The following is a 9716-nucleotide window of genomic DNA, read 5'->3' as shown; positions in this document are numbered from 1 at the left end:
GCACAAAGACAGAAATGAAGACAAGTGGAAAGAATAGAAAAGCCAAGATAAATCCCAACGAAACCTAATGACCACCTATCTTGACAAAGGAGGCAAGGATATAAACAATGGAAAAAGACAACCTCTTTCAAGTGGTGCTGGGAAAGCTGGTCAACCACGTTGCCAAAAAGAAATGAAACTAAACACTTTTCTAACACCATACAACAAAAATAAAGTCTCAAAATGGATTAAACGATTCTAAATGTAAGACCAGAAAACTATAAAAACTCCCTAGAGGAGAACAGTAGGCAAGAACACCCCGGATAAAATCACAAGCAAGATCCTCTATGACCCACCTCCCAGAATATTGGGAAATATGAAAGCAAACTAACAAATGGATCGTAATGGAACTAGAAAGCTTTTGCACTAACAAAGGAAACTATAAGTAAGGTGAAAAGACAGCCCTCAGATTGGGAGAAAATAATAGCAAATGAAGAAACAGACAAGGATTAATCTCAAAAATATACAAGCAACTCCTGCAGCTCAATTCCAGAAAAATAAATGACCCAATCAAAAAATGGGCCAAAGAACTAAACAGACATTTCTCCAAAGAAGACATACAGATGGCTAACTAACACATGAAAAGATGCTCAACATCACTCATTATCAGAGAAATGCAAATCAAAACCACAATGAGGTACCATTACACACCAGTCAGGATGGCTGCTATCCAAATGTCTACAAGCAATAAATGCTGGAGAGGGTGTGGAGAAAAGGGAACCCTCTTACACTGTTGGTGGGAATGCAAACTAGTACAGCCGCTATGGAGAACAGTGTGGAGATTCCTTAAAAAACTGAAAATAGAACTGCCATGATGACCCAGCAAATCCCACTTCTTGGCATACACACTGAGGAAACCAGATTGACGAGAGACACATCACCCCAATGTTCATCGCAGCACTGTTTATAATAGCCAGGACATGGAAGCAACCTAGATGCCCATCAGCAGACGAATGGATAAGGAAGCTGTGGTACATATACACCATGGAATATTACTCAGCCGTTAAAAAGAATTCATTTGAATCAGTTCTAATGAGATGGATGAAACTGGAGCCCATTATACAGAGTGAAGTAAGCCAGAAAGATAAAGAACATTACAGCATACTAACACATATATATGGAATTTAGAAAGATGGTAACGATAACCCTATATGCAAAACAGAAAAAGAGACACAGAAATACAGAACAGACTTTTGAACTCTGTGGGAGAAGGTGAGGGTGGGATGTTTCAAAAGAACAGCATGTATATTATCTATGGTGAAACAGATCACCAGCCCAGGTGGGATGCATGAGACAAGTGCTCGGGCCTGGTGCACTGGGAAGACCCAGAGGAATCGGGTGGAGAGGGAGGTGGGAGGGGGGATCGGGATGGGGAATACGTGTAAATCTATGGCTGATTCATATCAATGTATGACAAAACCCACTGAAATGTTGTGAAGTAATTAGCCTCCAACTAATAAAAAAATTAAAAAAAAAAAAAAAAAACCTGCAATGGAAGACCTTATAAATTGATCTCTGAAGAGACACAAACTCAACAAATACTTCTCTACCATTAAAAAAACAAAAACAACAACAACAAAAAAAATCAGAGACATTTCTTTGTCAACAAAGGTCCATTTAGTCAAGGCTATGGTTCTTTTAGTAGTCTTGTATGGATGTGAGAGTTCGACCATAAAGAAAGATGAGTGCCAAAGAATTGATGCTTTTGAACTGTGGTTTTGGAGAAGACTCTCGAGAGTCCCTTGGACAGCAAGGAGATCCAACCAGTCCATTCTAAAGGAAATGAGTCCTGAATATTCATTGGAAGGACGGAAGCTGAAACTCCAATACTTTGGCCACCTGATGCAAAGAGCTGACTCATTTGAAAAGACCCTGATGCTGGGAAAGATTGAGGGCGGGAGGAGAAGGGGACAACAGAGGATGAGATGGTTGAATGGCGTCACTGACTCAATGGACATGACTTTGAGTAAACTCCAAGAGTTGGTGATGGACAGGGAGGCCTACCGTGCTGCAGTCCATGGGGTTGCAGAGCCAGACACAACTAAGCAACTGAACTGAACTGATGCCTGCTGAAAAAAAAAATCTTACCTGAAATCATAAATTCTTCCACGATACTGCCTTTGTTCTATTTTATTGAAGCTATATATATATATATATATAAGCAAAAACAAAAAGCAAAAAGAAATGAGTATAAAAGACACATGAGCATTAGAATGATTGAGTATAGTGGGTTAAGAAAAGAAAGAGGTCAAGAAACATTGGGTTGACCAAGCCTGAGTAACTTGGAGAAAAGTACTCATATTTAAAGAAATTGGGAAGTCAAGAAGTAAGGCCAACTTTGGGAGAAATATGATTAATTTAGCCTTGACTATATGACACAAAGTGAAGAAAGAAAAAAAAAATTGAGTCCAATGACATGAGACATTCTGCTCACGAAGAAAATTTCTTATCATTGAGAGTTGCATAATGGGAATATGTAACTGAAATTGCTCAACTCTTTGGTATTAAATTACTCGATCATGACTTATAATAGCAGACTCGCAATTACACTACCAATCTTCTTCGACCAACCATCAGCCCCAAAGAGTAGTAATTCTCTTGTTTATTTTATAAGAGAAAGTACAGAGGAGAACAGATGTGATGGAGAATATTGGTAGCAGAATTAAACCATGGTCTTCACATAATATATTTTATTAAATGTCACTGATCATTGTTTTAAAGATTAATGACTAACTCCTGGTTTGAATTACAGTACATTTCATTACTGATAGGGATCAAATGATGCAAAATTGTAAAAACTGCATCACTCTAAATCAGGCTTAATAAACAGCAGCATATGCTTTGATGAAGAACAAAAGAGAAACCAAACTAAATCATGAATATCCTAATTACTGGCTAACACGGGAATAAAATGCTAGGTTAGATTTTCAAAATCTCTGTTTTTAATTAGAAGTAATTGAAAACGTCAATTAGTAATCAAATTTAATTCCAAATTGAGGATTAGGGACACTCATATTTTTTAAAGTGATAAAAGGATATTGGTTAATGAAAGCACAGGAAAATGACATTTTAAATGCCTAACTGCTTAATAATTAATAGTATTTCAGTAGGATACGTTTTTCTTTTGCTGAAAAGTTTGGAGAATATCCCAGATGTTATAAAAATTAATCTTAAGACGACTTCTGTGTCATGATTGAGCCCCCACAGTATCTATATTTTGTTGAGTGAGGCTTTCATACAGAACAGTTTGATAAATAAGGTGCCTAATGCCTGATTTTTCCTAGAACCTCACAAAAGACAGACTTTAAGGTACATGAGAGAAGCTCTGCATCCATCTCCCTGTTTTGGTCCTTTGTTTGAGACTATTCCAGACCTACAGATTACCTACAGAAGATGATTTATGCATGGGAAACATAAAGAATTTCACTTTACATTTGAAGTTCAGGAAACAGTGGACAGTGGTGAAAGTAGAGAGCAGGGTTTTCTTCTGAATTAAGTAATATGTTCTTAAGAAAACAAACTGTGCAAAAAAATCAATAGACTTGAGGCTATCAAGGAAAAGGGGGCAGAGTAACATGGTGAAATTCCGTTCATCTCAGTTCATGTTTGGAAGACACCAACTACTGTGTATAAAGATAGCAAATTTTATTTACAAATATTCTTAAGTAGAATACTGAAGAATTTTGACAAGATGGGTTTTGAAATGTCTGAGTGTGCAGAGGTTGGATTCAGAGATAAGAAACTAAAGGTCATGTGAATTAAAAGGGACTACCAAAGTGTCCTCAGAGAAGGATGGGTCTTAAATTGTTATGCACAGCATTGTGACAAATTTGGACATACGTGTTTGGGGAAGGGGCTTCCCAAGTGGCTCAGTGATAAAGACACCTGACAATGCAGGAGATGCAATAGACGCGAGTTCAATTCCTGGGTCAGAAAGATCACTTGGAGGAGGAAATGGCAACCTACTCCAGTATTCTTGGATGGAAAATCCCATGAACAGAGGAGCCTGGTGGGCTGCAGACCATGGGGTTGCAAAGAGTTGAACAGGACTGAGTAACTGAACATGCATGTCTGGGGGAAGACGCTGTGGTGTAGTTTAATTACACTGTGTCACAGAGTGGAGATCTAAGTTCCCAGGATAAATACAAAGGGCAGAAGCAGGAGACTAAATACTATGTGAGTTAAAAGTTTATAGAAGAAAAAGAAAATCCATGACTGAGTAGGGATGTCAGTCTAGGGGATAACAGAATCATTTAATAGGATTTGAATTAAAAAAATATTTATGTGATTCTACAGTTTTAAAGGCTCTTAAAATCACAACATGCTTCATGTGTTGCATTTCTTATTTAAATGAAGAAGTGGGTAAATTTTCTCTGCAGGTTGGTGTAGGGCCTGGCAGGAGTCATCAAGTATTCATGAATGAATGGAGTGACAATAAGTGTTCACTTACCTGTTATCTGCTGGGTTCAATCCCTGAGTTGGGAAGATCCCCTGGAAAAGGGAAAGGCTACCCATTCCAGTATTCTGGCCTAAAGAATTCCATGGACTGTATAGTCCATGGGGTCACAAAGGGTCAGACAAGACTGAGCGACTTTCACTTTCACTTTTCTTTACTGAAAATAAATTAATGATAAAGCTAAAACTTACTAGCTTAAAAACTCAAGTGTGTGATGCCAAACACAGAGAAGTACAGTCCTAGTTTTACCAATCAAATTAAATCACAACATCCAACACACAAACACAACCACCTCACAGTGTAAGAACTGCATTTGGTATTTCATATTATTGAAGTAGTATGCTGCAAGGATGGGTGCAGGGTTGGATATTCCTGAGCCTAATTCATAATGAGAAAGAAGCTTCTACATTTGGGCTAGGAAGAGACGATTTAGGAAGTGATCCGCCCTGCTCCTCAGGAAGACTCTTCCACTAGAAGCTCTTCATTTTCTCCTTTTTTTCATCAAAATTTTTGAATTTACTTATTCAGTTCAATCAGATAGTGTAAGCCGGCCCTGGGTGCAGTACATCTGGTACTACAGTTTCTGTAGTAAACAGTAAGATATTGTTTCTTTGGAGCCAGAAATTCAGCCAGTGTGGGAACAAAGTAATTTTATAATCATAACTGTGAGCTCCAACTACTTAAGCTGTGGTCTGAGGTTGTGATTTTAAAGTAGGCAGGTTTGGAGAAGCAAAAAATTTCTCAAGTCAACACTGAACGGTTTTTGCCTCTTTCCACCTAGCTCGTCAATGTGGTGTTCTGATTTAAGGAGACTTCCAAAAGTAAAAGGAGGGTTTGCTGAAATAGAACTGATCAAATATAGATGGATGTAGGGCTTTATTGGCAGATATGAAGTGGAGTCAAGAACAGAAAACACAAATGAGGGTGGAAATTAGCTACTGATTTAGCAGGCCATGGAAACTGGATGGGAAAGACAGGGATGCAAATGGCAAGAGAGTCTCTGGAAACAAGTCCAGGTCTGGGCAGAAAGAATGACAAAACAAGGAAAGTTGTATCACCGGTATACACTAACTATGAAGTTTATTCATGGGGTTGGTGATATAAAGGCCAGTACTGGTCCATCTGGTCAAGGCTATGGTTTTTCCAGTGGTCATGTTTGGATGTGAGAGTTGGACTGTGAAGAAAGCTGAGTGCCAAAGAATTGATGCTTTTGAACTGTAGTGTTGGAGAAGACTCTAGAGAGTCCCTTGGACTGCAAGGAGATCCAACCAGTCCATCCTAAAGGAGATCAGTCCTTGGTGTTTATTGGAAGGACTGATGCTGAAGCTGAAACTCCAATACTTTGGCCACCTCATGCGAAGAGTTGACTCATTAGAAAAGACACTTATGCTGGGAGGGGTTGGGGGCAGGAGCAGAAGAAGACGACAGAGGATGAGATGGCTGGATGGCATCACCGACTCGATGGACATGGGCTTGGGTAGACTCCGGGAGTTGGTGATGGACAGGGAGGCCTGGCGTGCTGCGATTCATGGGGTCTCAAAGAGTCGGACATGACTGAGCGACTGAACTGAACTGAACCGTGCATTGCTCAGAGAATCTGAGCAGTCCCAGCATAGTCTGCAGGGGATGCCTTGAGGTGCCCTGCGCCTGTGAACTAACAGTTTGTTTGCTAAGATTTCAGTTCAGTCATCCCCTTCCTTGCCTATTTCACATCCTAACCAGAAAAGTAGTCATCATTTTAACATGCGAAACAATTTTATTAGTTCTATCCTGGTTTATCAAATATAGCAAGTGTGGAGTCTGAGCTCAGATTATGTTCAGGCTCTTGAATTTTTCCTAGAGAGTCATTTGGGTGAGCGTCAAATTAAGTGCAGCTTCATTAATAACCTTAGCAGCCACTGTTGTCTCTAGAGTAGTTACACTAAATGTATTTACATATAAAAGTGATTATTCTTTAGTCTCTATGGAGACATGGAAATGTGCATGGCTAATGCCAACTATTAGGCCCTGTATTAGATTGAAGTAACATGATACTGAACTATTTCAGGATTTATGCCAAAACTTAGAAATACATTTTAGTGTTGACAAGTAAATGCTACTGTTATTCCACATCAGATAACATCTTTAGCACATGTGGATGTAATTAATCTACTAAAACTTGCTGTTTTGTAATTTGGACAATGGAGAACATCACTTTAACTTTTTCCCAGCTCCAAACTCCTTTTGTTTGAGAGAAGGCAATGTAAAGAATGATGCAATTGATTAGAAAAGTGCATAACTGGCACTTGAATACAAGTGGCTTCTTTCCATCAAGGAAGTTCATTATTTGCCCCCATTCAAAGAGTGACATGAAGCCAATAAAGCACTTTGTGCAATTTTCAGTCACTCCTTATCAAGTATATAGTTTCTGGATGTGAGCCAGTGCCACAGTATTTTCAGGGTATATGTGCTATTTGGAAATTTATTAGATGTGAAAAATATTTTTACTTGTCTAATTCACACTTCAACTTTTCTGATTTTCCGGCCTTTTTGGGGGGAGTTCTAAACTAGTGAAGACACCTTAGCCAGTAGCACTTATCTTGCTCCACAAAAATTGGTGCTTCATTTCAAAATACTACTAGTTGTGAACATGGGATGGGGAGGGAGGCGGGAGGGGGGATCCGGATGGGGAACACATGTAAATCCATGGCTGATTCATGTCAATGTATGGCAAAAACCACTACAATATTGTAAAGTAATTAGCCTCCAACTAATAAAAATAAATGAAAAAACAAAACAAAACAAAATACTACTAGATGTGAACAAATTTAAGACTAATGCTATGCAAAATATCCAGTTTTGCAGTTCATTTCCCAGTAGCATCCTTTGACCTTTGGAATAGTAGACTGATACAGTTCCACTCCATGTCTCTGGGCTGTTTTATTTTACTTTTTTTTGAGTCAGTAATTAATATCTTTCTGAACTTTGCTTATTGACTGTAGGAAGAAGTATATATCATGCATTATGTTGTCCAGTGCCATGATCAGATTTGTTGAGCTTCCTTTTTTAAGAGTGAAAAATACCTTTCATCATGTAAAAAGTGAGAGCATCGCTTATATTTAATCCCTGTCATATACTGTGTCAAGCTATGGTAGTTTTTACAACTTTATTTTTGCTTTCTTTATAGCTTTTGAAAATTTCTTGGAGTCAATTTTAGAAAAGTAGGAGAAAAAAGACCACTTTTGCATACTATTGGTGTTGATTGAATAAGTTGTTTATCTCATGGTATACTTGAAGGACATTGATTATGGTTAAATCTCATTGATGGGCTAGGTAAACAGAAGCAAATTAGTGTAATTTAAGTATTAATATGACATTGATAGTTACTGTATATACATTAAAAACAAAGTTATCACAATTTAGGCTTGATATTACAGAAAAAAACATATCAAATGCACTATTCTCTACAAATTAAAATAACTGTTTACAGACACATCACACTGGAGTGCATACTCACACATATACAAATTGACACTACCAATCATTTCAAATTATGTTTTAATAGTTTTATTAGAGATACAAAATGACGTTAACTGAAGAAGGTTGTGAGAAAGGTGGTGACTGAAAGAAGTGGTAGAAGAATAAAGAGACAGATCAAGCATCCTTGAGATCCTGTGAGAAATATTTAGGATCCTATTGAGGTCTTGTCTCCCTTACTGAACGTGACTCCTTGACTTGGATCCCTAGGCAATCTTTATTGTGATATTTAGATTTTTAATTTCTTTTGCTAGAGTTTTGGTATTTTCATGTATAAAGATTCTGTACAAATTAGTTTGATTTATACATGAGTATTTCTTTTAGGGGGTACTATTGTAAATAATCAGTTTTTAAGAATTTTTCAAGTTCTAGTTTTTCACTGCTGGTGTATATAAGGATGGGGCTTCCCAGGTGGCACAGTGGTAAAGAATCAACCTGACATTGCAGGAGACATAAGAGAATAAGAGATGGTTTTGATTCCTGAGTTGAAAGATCCCCTAGAGAAGGAAATGGCAACCCACTTCAGTATTCTTGCCTTGGAAACCTCATGGAAAGAGGAGCCTGGCAGGCTACAGTCCAGGTGGTCACAAAAGTATCAGACATGCCCTTAGAGACTAAAACAACATCAACAAATATAAAGTGATACAAAAATAATTGGCTTTCAATTGATTGCCAAACCAAATTGATTGGTTTCTTGAGGGTTTTAGGAAGTCAACTTGAGGAGTGGCTTAAACACTAATGTCCTCTGGAAACATAAATAGTTTGATTTCCTTCCCTATCTGTATACCCTTTATCTCCTTTCCTTATCTTTGTTACCAGCTGGTACTTGAAGTATAGTGTTAAATACCAGTCATAAGAGAGAATAAGCTTGTGATAGGTTTCACATGATTCATTTAATATGCTGCTGAATTTGGTTGTTAGTAAGGTATACCTTGAACATATAGCAAGTTCTGTTCCAGACCACTGCAATGAAGCAAATATTGTAATAAAGTGAGACACACAAAATTTTTGCTTTCCCAGTGAATGTACAAGTAACGTTTACAATACTGTAGTCTATTAAGTATGCAATAGAATTGTGTGTTAAAAAGTTATATGTCAAAAAAAAAAAAGTTATATGTCTTAATTTAAAAATACCTTATTACTAAAAAATGCTAACCATGATCTGAGCCTTCAGTGAATTGTAATCTTTTTGTAGTGGTAGATATCAGCCCAAGTATCAGTGAACATATTTAATAAATATGCACAGAACAAAAGTAATAAATGAACAAATGTAATAAATGAAATGTTTGATGAAAAATGAAAGAGCTTGAAATATTGTGAGAATTACCGCAGTGTGACATGACTCAATGGACATGAGTTTGAGTAAACTCCGGGAGTTGGTGATAGACAAGGAGGCCTGGCGTGCTGCGATTCATGGGGTAGCAAAGAGTCGGACACGACTGAGCGACTGAACTGAACTGAACTGACGCAGAAACGCAAAGTGAGAAAATGCTGTTGGAAAATTGATGCCCATAGAATTGCTTCATGCAGGGTTACCACATACCTTCAGTTTGTAAAAATATATCATCAGTGAAGTGCAGTAAGGTGAAGTGCGGTGAAATGAGATATCCCTGTGTTTTGCTGAGGATTTTTGCATCATATCTTTATAAGATTTATTGGTCTATGAGTTTCTTTTCTTACAGTATCCTGGTCTGGCTTTCATATC

This window comes from Cervus canadensis, chromosome 4, assembly GCF_019320065.1.
Source record: "Cervus canadensis isolate Bull #8, Minnesota chromosome 4, ASM1932006v1, whole genome shotgun sequence".
Classification (NCBI taxonomy): domain Eukaryota; kingdom Metazoa; phylum Chordata; class Mammalia; order Artiodactyla; family Cervidae; genus Cervus; species Cervus canadensis.
The sequence above is the reverse complement of the archived record's forward strand: the minus strand, read 5'-3'. Positions refer to the sequence as shown.